This window comes from Marmota flaviventris, chromosome 9, assembly GCF_047511675.1.
Source record: "Marmota flaviventris isolate mMarFla1 chromosome 9, mMarFla1.hap1, whole genome shotgun sequence".
Classification (NCBI taxonomy): Eukaryota; Metazoa; Chordata; class Mammalia; order Rodentia; family Sciuridae; genus Marmota; species Marmota flaviventris.
In genome coordinates this window covers 92,260,799-92,275,061 of record NC_092506.1, presented here as the reverse complement: position 1 = coordinate 92,275,061, position 14,263 = coordinate 92,260,799, and the positions used below count along the sequence as shown (strand labels likewise).

Sequence of the window (14,263 nt, the reverse complement as noted above, 5' to 3'; positions counted from 1 at the left end):
CTCCCTGTTCCCTTGCACTTCTGGGAAACAAGCAGAAGAAATTGTAAAGCCAACAGAATTTGAGAGTTGATTGCGTGCTTCCTAAGAAATCTCAAGATTTTGAAATTAGAATTTAAAATATGAATTGACTATTATGGGGGAGCTAGTAATTATCCATAAGAGAACATGACAAAACTGGGAAAATTTTTATGCATCTCCTTTTATTGGTACAAGTTAGTAGTACCAGTAAAAGATTGCAATAATCATTTTCCTCATTTTTGCCTGCCAATGTGAATGATGATTTTAAGCTCCTTTCTATTTAAACAGGTAAATATTTTTCAAAAGCTTAAAAATCTTTTTTTTGAGGGGGGTCGGTTTGAACTCAGGAACACTCAATCACTGAACCACATCCCCATCCCTGTTTTGTATTTTATTTAGAGACAGGATCTCACTGAGTTGCTTAGCACCTCACTGTTGCTGAGGCTGGCTTTGAACCTGTGATCTTCCTGTCTCAGCCTCCCGAGCCGCTAGAATTACAGGTGTGTGCCACCATGCCCAGCAAAAGCTTAAAATCTTCATCTCATAAATCTTAATGCTTAAATGCAAACATAATTTAACAGCTAACTGGCTTTTTCTACTAGAAAACTTTTCTATTGTAAATCTTCTATTTTGACTTTTTTTTTTTTTACTCCAACAGTTGTTTCAAGGTAAATTGATATTTGTTATTTATTAACTTGTGAGCTGATATGTTAATCATGATAACAGTTTGACTGGAATATTCCTAAATTAGTACATCTGCCCACTGGATTTTAAGTGGGAGTGCAGTGTCCTCACCATGAGCCATGCAGTGGGCACCAGAAAGTGTGGGAAGGAGGCCAATATTTTGTTGAATGTCTGCTCCGGACCTATAGTTTGTCTCTTTGGGCTCTTCTAACAGTTTCATCAAAGGGTGTGTTCATAATTATTATTTTTTAAAAATTCAAACTTTGATTTTTTTTGTTTGTTTATTTCATGTAGTTCTCTTTCCAACTCCTTTCTGACCACTTCCCACACCCATTCAATCTCCAGTTCTGCCATTTTCTCCGCCTTCAAAATTCCATCATTTTGCCTGAGAGAGAAGAGAAAAGAGCATTCTAGATTGGGGGAAAATAGTGTAAGAAAATTCCAACATTTTAATGCCTAACGTAAATGTAATATCCTTTGAGAACTCTTTCTTAACTTTTACTACTTTCCTTTAGCAGGTAGGGGGGAGTGGGGAAGAATTGCCCTTCTCTCCTTTCTGTTACCTTTTCTCTTTGTCTCTTGAAAAGACTGAAAGTGTGGCAGAAGATCAAATAATCACTTACAGGAGTGCTCCTTAAATCTTAAGTTCCACCAAGCGAGGAATTGGGACCTATTTTCATATGTGTGTTATCCTTACCATTTTATGAATGAAAATTTCTCAGAGGTTAGTTAAGCCTGCTTAAATTCATAAAGCTACTGTATCACTTAAAAGTCTTCCTTTTGCAAGTGATAGAGTCAACAAACTTCCTTAAGCAATTAAAGGAATGCATTGACTCAAATGCAGAAGTAGATATGGTTAACTTAGGTGCAAGATGTCACTGCACCTATACATGAGGCTAGATATAGCTGAAAAAAACTGATAGTGCCATGAATTTGGCTTCTCTTTTGTTCTCTTTGGTTTGCATTCCCACATTGGCTTCATCTTCAGATTCCACATATCTATCCGCTACATTCCAATACTCCCAAACCCCAACGCCTAACCATGGTGTCAAATTAGCCCTAGCTGTTCACTGGAGCACTGACACCATTCATATACATGTACATGTTTTATGGGAGGAAAGAAGGTTTCTTACAGCTCTCATGATTCCTGAGAGTGAGTCACTCATGGCTTCCATAGGATCATTTATCCTTTCTTCAATTAATAGCTAACACAGGAAACTGTTACACCTTTGCCAAGTTTGGACCTACTTCTGCACCTGGAAGTGAAGTCAGTCCCATAAAATCTGCAAGTCTGTGAACAGGAGAAACTGAATTGCCTAAAGAAAATCTCAGTGCTGCAGAATGTCTTCTACCATTCAGTAGAGAGTAGATTCAGGATTAAAACAATGTCTGTACCCTTTCAGTTACTCAACAGAACACCAAATACAATTTCTGCCTTTTGTCTACAACTTGCATCTAGTGGATAAAGGCCAGCAACACTAAGCATCCTACGTCACACAATGGCCTCCATGAAAAGGAATCTTCTAACCCAAGGTGTCGGTTGTGCCAGGACTGAGAAGTCTTGTTCTCTGTGATCTGCTGGGCATATTCCCTTAGCCTCATGTTCTGATTTTCTCCTCTTTTCCTTAAGCAGCAGTCACCTTTCCTGGCCTTCTTTTAGTCCCTGAAATGAATTAAAGCCCTTTAGTCATTAGGGGTTTTGCATATTATTTTCACTCTAGCTGGATGTTCTCCTCCCTTACCTCTGGCCACAGCTGGCCACTCCTCCCTACTACCAAGGCCATTTCTCCTTCAACATTGAGTTCTATGGAGACTCACTTGAAAGAGTCTTCACTGATTCTCCAGACTTGGTCAGTCCTGCTCCCCTATTCCTTGTGTTCCTTGTGTCTTGCCCTCTTTTATACATTAACTTTTTTAGCACTTATCATGATTTTATTTAGCTATTTTTTAACCTCAAATGAAATCTCCAAAACAACATATGAAAACTCTTTTGTTTCCCCTATAACTTGAACACTTAGCACAGAGTCTGCGATTCAGTTTGAATGACTTTCAGAAGAATTTGACGCTAATTTTAAAAAAAAATATATGTTGTATATTTTATATATATATATATATATTTTTTTTTTTGTCTGATATATATAATATATCCTAACCTTGGGTGTACCCTAATTTTAATATATATATATATATATATATATATATATATATATATATATCACTAGTGTAGAAGGTAGGAAAAGAGGAGGGAGAAGGGGAGAGAAGGGGAAGTACTGGGGACTAAATTGGAGCAAATCATATACCAAGCATTTATAATTTTGTCAAAATGAATCCTAATGTTATGGTACAACTATTATGAACCAATAAAAATTTCTCTAATTCTTCATTTTTAAATGTAAAAACTAATGTTCAAAATTAGTATTAAATTTATAAAATAAATAAAATCTTTTAAAATAATTAATTGGTATTGATGTCTGTGCTTCCTAGCAATAGTTATCATTTATTTCTCTTGGTTTCCTCTTCTGTTGAAATAAACCAAAATTTTATTTCCTTACTACTTAAAAAAATAAGTTTCTGTTTTAAGAATCTCTCCTTGGAAATACATCAGATTAACAAAAAAATAAAGAAGGAAAGAAAAAAAGAAAGAAAAGAAGGAAGGATGAAAAAAGGAGGAGGGAAAGAAGGAGGAGAAAGGATAAAGAGGCATTTAGCTGGAGTAAAAGCTCAGGGGCATGAATACATCAGGCATTTTTGGAGTATGTGGTGAGTAGGCCAGTCAGGAAAGATTTAGGGTGGAAAAATATAAACAATAATATGGAGAAGGATTGGAAGGTTTGTAATGTTGGATTTAATGTGTAACTTATTTTTTCTGAGTTTTAATTGAAAAGTGATAGTATTTTTCTTTAGATAGAATAAGAAAGTTGGATTAAACTGATTCTCAAAAATTGTCTGACTTAATCTGATGGGCCTGTAGAAACAATCTCAGGCGTTACTTGAATTTGGGCACTTTTTATAGTACACTGTACTCAGAGCTGGGTGACCTAAGGCCTAGAACTGGCCCTAATACTAATTTGATCTTTTCATTTTGCCATTCTGGACTTGGTTTATTTGGAAAATAAGAGATCTAGACTAATGGATTTGTGCTGCCCTTTCAACCTAAACATTCCTTCTTTACTAAACTAGGGAGAGATTTTGGCTAGCTGAGGTTGTACTGTTACAAGTCTTCTATTTTCAAGTTGTAGGAGCTGTGTTTTCTAAAAATGCAGATGCTTATGAGCTCCAGTTGACAAATAATAAGTAGAATACTGTGTGAATAACTGAATCTATTAGAAATTGAAGACTTTGATTTGTCTCAGAATTTTGCATTGTATCACACACTGAAGACATCAGAGATTAATATATCCTAACCTTGGGTGTACCCTAAAGTTATTGGATTTTACAGTAAACTTCTAAGACAAACATTTCTTTTTTTTTTTAATTTTTTATTGTTGGCTGTTCAAAACATTACATAGTTCTTGATATATCATATTTCACACTTTGATTCAAGTGGGTTATGAGCTCCCATTTTTACCCCATATACAGATTGCAGAATCACATCAGTTACACATCCATTGATTTACATATTGCCATACTAGTGTCTGTTGTGTTCTGCTGCCTTTCCTATCCTCTACTATCCCCCCTCCCCTCCCCTCCCCTCGCCTCTTCTCTCTCTGCCCCCTCTACTGACATTCATTTCTCCCCCTTGTATTATTTTTCCCTTTCCCCTCACTTACTCTTGTATGTACTTTTGTATAACTCTGAGGGTCTCCTTCCATTTCCATGCAATTTCCCTTCTCTCTCCCTTTCCCTCCCACCTCTCATCCCTGTTTAATGTTAATCTTCTTCTCATGCTCTTCGACCCTACTCTGTTCTTAGTTACTCTCCTTATATCAAACAAGACATTTGGCATTTGTTTTTTAGGGATTGGCTAGCTTCACTTAGCATAATCTGCTCTAATGCCATCCATTTCCCTGTAAATTCTATGATTTTGTCATTTTTTAATGCAGAGTAATACTCCATTGTGTATAAATGCCACATTTTTTTTTATCCATTCATCTATTGAAGGGCATCTAGGTTGGTTCCACAGTCTTGCTATTGTGAATTGTGCTGCTATGAACATCAATGTAGCAGTGTCCCTGTAGCATGCTCTTTTTAGGTCTTTAGGGAATAGACCAAGCAGGGGAATAGCTGGGTCAAATGGTGGCTCCACTCCCAGCTTTCCAAGAAATCTCCATACTGCTTTCCAAATTGGCTGCACCAATTTGCAGTCCCACCAGCAATGTACAAGTGTACCCTTTTCCCCACATCCTCGCCAGCACTTGTTGTTGTTTGACTTCATAATGGCTGCCAATCTTACTGGAGTGAGATGTTATCTTAGGGTGGTTTTGATTTGCATTTCTCTGACTGCTAGAGATGGTGAGCATTTTTTCATGTACTTGTTGATTGATTGTATGTCCTCCTCTGAGAAGTGTCTGTTCAGGTCCTTGGCCCATTTGTTGATTGGGTTGTTTGTTCTCTTATTGTCTAATTTTTTGAGTTCTTTGTATACTCTGGATATTAGGGCTCTATCTGAAGTGTGAGGAGTAAAGATTTGTTCCCAGGATGTAGGCTCTCTATTTACCTCTCTTATTGTTTCTTTTGCTGAGAAAAAACTTTTTAGTTTGAGTAAGTCCCATTTGTTGATTCTAGTTATTAACTTTTGTGCTATGGGTGTCCTCTTGAGGAATTTGGAGCCCGACCCCACAGTATGTAGATCGTAGCCAACTTTTTCTTCTATCAGACGGCGTGTCTCTGATTTGATATCAAGCTCCTTGATCCATTTTGAATTCACTTTTGTGCATGGCGAGAGAAAGGGATTCAGTTTCATTTTGTTGCATATGGATTTCCAGTTTTCCCAGCACCATTTGTTGAAGATGCTATCCTTCCTCCATTGCATGCTTTTAGCCCCTTTATGAAATATAAGATAGTTGTAGTTTTGTGGATTGGTTTCTGTGTCCTCTATTCTGTACCATTGGTCCACCCGCCTGTTTTGGTACCAGTACCATGCTGTTTTTGTTACTATTGCTCTGTAGTATAGTTGGAAGTCTGGTATCGCTATACCGCCTGATTCACACTTCCTGCTTAGCATTGTTTTTGCTATTCTGGGTCTTTTATTTTTCCATATGAATTTCATGATTGCTTTCTCTATTTCTACAAGAAATGCCGTTGGGATTTTGATTGACATTGCATTAAACCTATAGAGAACTTTTGGTAATATTGCCATTTTGATGATGTTAGTTCTGCCTATCCATGAACAGGGTATATTTTTCCATCTTCTAAGATCTTCTTCTATTTCTCTCTTTAGGGTTCTGTAGTTTTCATTGTATAAGTCTTTCACCTCTTTTGTTAGGTTGATTCCCAAGTATTTTATTTTTTTTGAAGATATTGTGAATGGAGTGGTTGTCCTCATTTCCATTTCAGAGGATTTGTCGCTGATATACAGGAATGCCTTTGATTTATGCGTGTTGATTTTATATCCTGCCACTTTGCTGAATTCATTTATTAGCTCTAATAGTTTCTTTGTAGACCCTTTTGGGTCTGCTAGGTATAGAATCATGTCATCTGCAAATAGTGATAATTTAAGTTCTTCTTTTCCTATTTTTATGCCTTTAATTTCTTTCGTCTGTCTAATTGCTCTGGCCAGTGTTTCGAGAAATATGTTGAACAGAGTGGTGAGAGAGGGCATCACTGTCTTGTTCCAGATTTTAGAGGGAATGCCTTCAATTTTTCTCCATTCAGAATGATGCTAACCTGAGGCTTAGCATAGATTGCTTTTACAATATTGAGGTATGTTCCTGTTATCCCTAGTTTTTCTAGAGTTTTGAACATAAAGGGATGCTGTACTTTGTCGAATGCTTTTTCCGCATCTATCGAGATGATCATATGGTTCTTATTTTTAAGTCTATTGATGTGGTGAATAACATTTATTGATTTCCATATATTGAACCAGCCTTGCATCCCAGGGATGAATCCTACTTGATCATGGTGCACAATGTTTTTGATATGTTTTTGTATCCGATTTGCCAGAATTTTATTGAGGATTTTTGCATCTAGGTTCATTAGAGTTATTGGTCTATAGTTTTCTTTCTTTGAAGTGTCTTTGTCTGGCTTAGGTATCAGGGTGATGTTGGCCTCGTAGAATGAATTTGGAAGTTCTCCCTCTTTTTCTATTTCCTGAAGTAGCTTGAAAAGTATTGGTATTAGTTCCTCTTTAAAGGTTTTGTAAAACTCTGCTGTATACCCATCCGGTCCTGGGCTTTTCTTAGTTGGTAGTCTTTTGATGGTTTCTTCTATTTCCTCAATTGATATTGGTCTGTTTAGGTTGTCTATATCCTCCTGACTCAATCTGGGCAGATCATATGACTTAAGAAATTTATCGATGCCTTCACTATCTTCTAATTTATTGGAGTATAAGGATTCAAAATAATTTTTGATTATCTTCTGTATATCTGAAGTGTCTGTTGTGATATTGCCTTTTTCATCCTAGTAATTTGAGTCCTCTCTCTTCTTCTCTTCGCTAGCATGGCTAAGGGTCTGTCGATTTTGTTTATTTTTTCAAAGAACCAACTTTTAGTTTTGTCAATTTTTTCAATTGTTTCTTTTGTTTCGATTTCATTAATTTCAGCTCTGATTTTCATTATTTCTTGCCTTCTACTTCTTTTTCTGTTGTTTTGCTCTTCTTTTTCTAGGATTTTGAGATGAAGTATGAGATCATTTATTTGTTGGTTTTTTCTTTTTTTAAGGAATGAACTCCAAGCAATGAATTTTCCTCTTAGAACTGCTTTCAATGTGTCCTATAGATTCCGATATGTTGTGTCTGTGTTTTCATTAATCTCTAAGAATTTTTTAATTTCCTCCTTGATGTCTTCTATAACCCATTGATTATTCAGTAACCTATTGTTCATTCTCCATGTGATGTATTCTTGTTCCTTCCTTCTTTTATCGTTGATTTTCAGTTCCATTCCATTATGATCAGATAGGATGCATGGTATTATCTCTACTCCTTTATATTGTCTAAGAGTTGCCCTGTGACATAATATATGATCTATTTTTGAGAAGGATCCATGTGCTGCTGAGAAAAAAGTGTAACTGCTTGATGTTGGGTGGTATATTCTATATATGTCAATTAAGTCTAGGTTATTAATCGTGTTATTGAGTTCTATAGTTTCCTTATTCAACTTTTGTTTGGAAGATCTGTCCAGTGGCGAGAGAGGTGTGTTGAAGTCTCCCATGATTATTGTATGGTGGTCTATTAGACTCTTGAACTTGAGAAGAGTTTGTTTGATGAACATAGCTGCACCATTGTTTGGGGCATATATATTTATGATTGTTATGTCTTGTTGGTGTATGGTTCCCTTAAGCAGTATGTAGTGTCCCTCTTTATCCCTTTTGATTAACTTTGGCTTGAAATCTATTTTATTTGATATGAGTATGGACACTCCTGCTTGTTTCCGAAGTCCATATGAGTGATATGATTTTTCCCAACCTTTCACCTTCATCCTATGTATGTCTTTTCCTATCAAATGCATCTCCTGTAGGCAGCATATTGTTGGGTCTTGTTTTGTGATCCATTCTACTAGCCTGTGTCTCTTAATTGGTGAGTTTAAGCCATTAACATTTAGGGTTATTATTGAGATATGGGTTGTTCTTCCAGCCATATTTGTTTATTTATGTTACTAAACATGGTTTGTTTTCCTCTTTGATTATTTTCCCCCCTTTACTGTCCTACCTCCCACTGTTGGTTTTCATTGTTATTTTCCATTTCCTCTTCCTGTAATGTTTTGCCAAGGATGTTTTGAAGAGATGGTTTTCTAGCTGCAAATTCTTTTAACTTTTGTTTATTGTGGAAGGTTTTAATTTCATCTTCCATCCTGAAGCTTAATTTCGCTGGAAACACAATTCTTGGTTGGAACCCATTTTCTTTCAGTGTTTGAAATATGTTATTCCAGGATCTTCTAGCTTTCAGAGTCTGTGTTGAAAGATCAGCTGTTATCCTGATTGGCTTACCCCTAAATGTAATCTGCTTCCTTTCTCTTGTAGCTTTTAAAATTCTCTCCTTATTCTGTATGTTGGGCATCTTCATTATAATGTGTCTAGGTGTGGGTCTCTTATGATTTTGCACATTCGGCGTACTGTAGGCTTCTAGGATTTGGGTACTGCCCCTCTGCAGGCCTCTGGGGCTGTTCTGCCAGTGGGTCGCAGGTCCTCCTACCTTGCAGGCGCGGTGGGGGGGGGGGGCGGCTCTACCCTTCCTCAGGCCACTGGGCCTGTTCTGTCTGTCGGTTGCAGGTCTGGCCTGTTCTGTTGGTGGTCACAGTTCCGTCTACCTTGCAGGCTCGGGGGGAGGGGGCGGCTCTGCCTCTCAGCAGGCCGCTGCTCCTCTTCTGCCGGTGGGTCGCAGGCCCGCCTACCTTGCAGGAGTGATTGGAAGCTCTGTCCCTCCGCGGGCAACTGGGCCTTTTCTGACGTTGGTCACAGTTCCGCCTACCTGGCAGGCGCGGGGGGTGGGGGGCGGCTCTGCCCCTTAGCAGGCAGCTGGGCCTGCTCTGTGGGTGGTCACAGTTCCGTCTACCTTGCGGGCGCAGGGGGAAGGGGCGGCTCTGCCTCTCAGCAGGCCGCTGCTCTTCTTCTGCCGGTGGGTCGGAGGCCCGCCTACCTTGCAGGAGTGATTGGAAGCTCTGCCCCTCCGCGGGCCACTGGGCCTTTTCTGTAGGTGGTCACAGTTCCGCCTACCTGGCAGTCGCGGGGGGTGGGGGGCGGCTCTGCCCCTCAGCAGGCCGCTGGGCCTGCTCTGTGGGTGGTCACAGTTCCGTCTACAACAGACATTTTCTTTATGAACTCTGTCTTCAATATGAAGTCTACTGTGCTTTCTCAAGGCTTTAATCTGATTAAAACATTTATATCCTTGTTTAGTAGGTTTAGATATCCAGGGGTGTATTTAATGCAGAGTTTCTCAGTCTTGGCATTTTTGGTGTTTCAGGCTGAAAGATTACTGGGGACAGGAAGCTATCCTAGAAATGTCTAGTTCTACCAAATAGATGCCAGTAGCATCTCCCCTTCCCAGTTGCAAAATCTGGAAATGTCTCCAGACATTGCCAAATGTCCAATGATAGGCACAAAAGGCCCCAGTTGAGAGTCATCAGTTTAATGCAAAGCACTATTAGAAATTGAAGACTTTGATTTGTCTCAGAATTTTGCATTGTATCACACACTGAAGACATCAGAGATTAATAAGGCATACTGGCCAGACGGATACAAATGCTACTGCCTGGTTAACCAATTTAAATAAAGTTAAATTTTGCCAAAATGAATCTAAACCCCTCATTGATAGTTAAATGTACCCTCTATTTTGTCTAACTGCTAGATGTTCTTGGCACATTCTGAATGGGGTAATCAGCAGTTTCCTTATATAGGCCACAATTCCTGGGAAATCTCAATAAGTTATCAAAAGAAATGCAAAAGAAAATGGAGTCTGATGATTCAGCTTGTAACTTTCCAGTAGTATCTTCTTACTTCCCAGATAAATTATTCTCTGAGTTCTTTTCCATTGTAGGGTGAAGGTGGTGGTGAAAAAGACTCTGACCCTTTTGCGGTTGCACTTTGTATATGGCCTCCTAAGGGATGTTTTTTAATGGCAATTCCTCCCTCCACTCCCACCTCAAGAATATCTGGATTTTTGTCATCACCATTTTCAGGTTATAATTTTGATTCTGATACATTTTAAAAAATGTCTCAAGTCTTTTTAAAGGAGGCAGAAGTAGAACTATATAATCCTTCTACATAGTTATGTGGGGTGTAGAGTCTTTCAAACAGAAAGCACAGAATAAAGATGTTATCAGATTTGACAGTGAGATTCATTCGCTCCTGCTCTCTCCTATATAAAATGATCATGGCAGTGATCAAAGGCTTATCATCTGAGGTCTGGATGTTGTTTAGGCAATCCTATATCACATACAGCAACAACACAGATAGGCTTTGTGAAAGTACACAGAAACCTAAAGAATTTTAAGATGATGGCGCATGCCTGTAATCCCAGCAGCTCGGGAGGCTCAGACAGGAAGATCAGGAGTTCAAAGTCAGCCTCAGCAATGGTGAGGTGCTAAGCAATTCAGTGAGACCCTGTCTCTAAATAAAATACAAAAATAATGCTGGGGATTGGCTCAGTGGCCGAGTGCTCCTGAGTTCAACCCTGGTACCAAAAAAAAAAGAAGAAGAAGAAGTTTAAGACATATTACACAGTATGTTGCTAATTTTCGAGAATGCTGCTTTATATGTGTTTAAGAGGAATATTGCCATTTGACATTTTTGCCTTTAAATACAAGTAGGTGATCTCTCAACAAAAATAAAATAGGCTTATATTATTCAGATAGTTTGCTTTCTTGAAAAAAAAAAAGTCTCACTTCTGCTTCTATCCAGTATGGAGTACAAGGACTGGATTTATACTCCCACCTTATACAATTAAAGATCTGAAAAAAATACAAAAGAATAGTTTTCATGACAGTGGATACTAGATAATGGAAGACAGTGATTGTAGACAGTTAGGAAACACATATAATGAGTCTTATAATTGTATTAGCTTCCTCCCTTGAGAGACCTCCAAGCTATAGTTCAGAGATGAGCAAACCAGGAGGCACCCAACATATTCCTAGAGTGGAAGAGATGGAGCAGAGCATTTGGAAAACCCAAGAAGGCTATGGGTCACATAGAGACCACAAGAGTTGAACAAAGATCACCAGAGATGTTGCAGGGGTTCTCATGTATTCTGAAGAGTAGTGACTAGTGAATGAATATGAGGAAGCTACCCAAGCCCTGGGGTGAAAGGGAAGAAAACATCCAAAATGATCAAAGAAAAAATAATCTGATTCTCACATAGGATTTGGTGGAGGGTGTGGAATCCAGACAAAGACTGTCTGCATCAGGCTGACTGGAAAAGTTCATAAATTTCCCACATTGGGGAAAGTATTCAGAAGATTTTTGCCTTAGTAATGGAGGATAATTGTCCCTTCATGAAACATTGCTCCAGACTTGCCTAACAAATCTTAAAAGCAAGTCATGAAAGGAACAAGCTGTTTCTAAGTAACTTAACTGCATCCCAGAACAAAGCTCAAGAATATTTATAAGAATATAAAAATATCCAGCACTCAACAAGGTCAAATTCATGATATCTGGCATCCAATCAAAAATTACTAGGCATGAAGAACAGCTTAAAAATATGACTTAAATGATGATAAAAATCAATCCATCAAAACTGATAGCTACAGAACTGAAACAGATGTTAGAATTAGCAGACAAGAGCCTTAAAACAGTTATTTTAACTCTGTATGCTTGAAGGTTATTTATATAATTTAACCATATCAAATTTAATTTCTAAATAGGAAAGTTATAGTACTTGAGATGGAAAAAAAAACCACTGGATGTGATAACCAGGGGATTAGACATTGCAAAAGGAAAGATTAGTCAACCTGAAGACATAGCAATAGAAATCCAAAGTAAACAGAAAATAATTCTAAATGAACAGATTATCAATTTGCAAAAAATTCAAGAATCCTAATGTAAATGTAATGAGAGTCTCTGAGAGGAGGAAGTAGACAGAAATAAAAAAAATTAAAGAAATAATGTCTAGAAATTTTTTTAAATTTAAGGAAAAATATAAACCTGTAAATCTATGATTGCAACAAACCCAAAGCACTAGGAACAAAATGAAAACAATACTAAGAAAAATCATGACCAAACTACTTAAAACAAGCAAGAAAAGAAACACTTAAAAGCAACCAGAAGAAAAAGATATATATGTATACTTATAGAGTAATTAAGCTAAGTATGACTTCAGATTTCTTATCAGAAATAAAACTCACCTGAAATGATCATTCCCAAGACTTGCCTTGGACTTTTGCTAACTTTCCACATACATGAGTTGGAACTCCTCATATGTGGAAAGACATGAAGGAGAAACAAAATGTGAAGGACCTTTGTCCCCAAATTCAGGAAACAGAGCTGGCTGACAATGCAGACCACTCACTAGAAACTGACACTGAGAGACAAATTAAAGGTTATGATTTTTTTCAAATGTTTGTATTTTGAGATTTTACTGATACTGCAGATTAGCCTTTTCTTACTTAACACAATTATTTTTAAGGCTGTAAATTTATGTCTTTTGCATTAAGCTCTTTAATTGAAAGTTTTTTCTATACAAAGACAGAATTGATCTAGAGCTTTCTAGAAAGGCCATTGTTTTCTCAGTAATTTGAAAAGCTAACTTTTAAATTTCATATGGCTCGCATCTATTGGTGCCTTTCTGGGTTTTCTATTCCATTGTCTGTTTTTCTATACAATGATATTCATGCACTAATTACATATGTTTATACAGTGACTTGATATCTGATAAGACATGTGCTCATTTTTCCTCTTTCTTTAGTGTTTCTTGATTCTTCCTACACTATTGAATTTCCAAATAAATTTTATAGTCAGTTTTTAAAAAATATACGATGTTATTGAGAGTTGCAGTTAGATCATTCATTTCAACCCGTCTTATTACAGATCAATATGTGTAAAAGTATCCAGTTCTATAAGAACGGTGGGTCTAGAGTGACTTTTTAATCTTCACAGCAGTAGTGGCAAGGGAGATATGATAGTGAAGGAGTGACAGTCTGCGAGCCTCGTGGGCATCTCCGGGTCAGATATCCTCCCTCTCCCTCTAAGGGTTAGCCTCCATTCACTTAGGGTGCAGACCATGTCAATATAACTTCACCACTGTGACCACGTTTGAGGGCATAGCAAGTGTGTATTCAGAGTTCCTTCAAGGCCTGGAGGAGACTAATCATTGTCAGATTCTCAGAGAGTAAATACAGTGCTTAATTTACTCTTAATCATTTCAGTCAATGCCTTGGCTAACTAAAGGGTTGAATTCTCTGTAACTCCATTTTAATAATATCTTGAGGAATTCAGACAATTTATTTTACATGTATCAATTTTTGAGTGCCTGCTTAGCCGTAGGTATTATTCTAAGTACTGAATATTCAGCAGTAAGAGGAAAAATATATATATATATGTGTATATATATATATATATATATATATATATATATATACACACATATATATATATATATATATATATATATATATATATATATACATATATGTGTGTGTTTTGTGTATATATACACACAAACACACACATACCCTTCTCTCATGGGAAAATCCAACATTTAAACAAATATAAACATTTAAACATAAATATTTAACTTACAGTCATTTTTAATGCTATGAAGTGATACAGTAGGGTTTTATGTGAAAGTAACTGCAGGGAAAACATGGAGATAATATACTGTTTTGTGTATTAGAGTATATCATGTACAAATGAAACCTCATTTAACCTGTAATTAAAAGGATTTATGTAACAAAATATACATGATTTTTCATATAATTAATCCATTCATTCATTTATCTCACATTATTTATGTTCATAGAGCACTATAATGGTCCAG

General features: G+C 37.1%; 1 protein-coding gene across 1 annotated transcript in view; it reads left to right on the top strand.

The window, feature by feature from the left end:
* Positions 1–14,263, top strand: part of Gucy1a2 (guanylate cyclase 1 soluble subunit alpha 2) — a 271,121-nt gene that overhangs the window by 237,322 nt on the left and 19,536 nt on the right. The window lies entirely within an intron of this gene.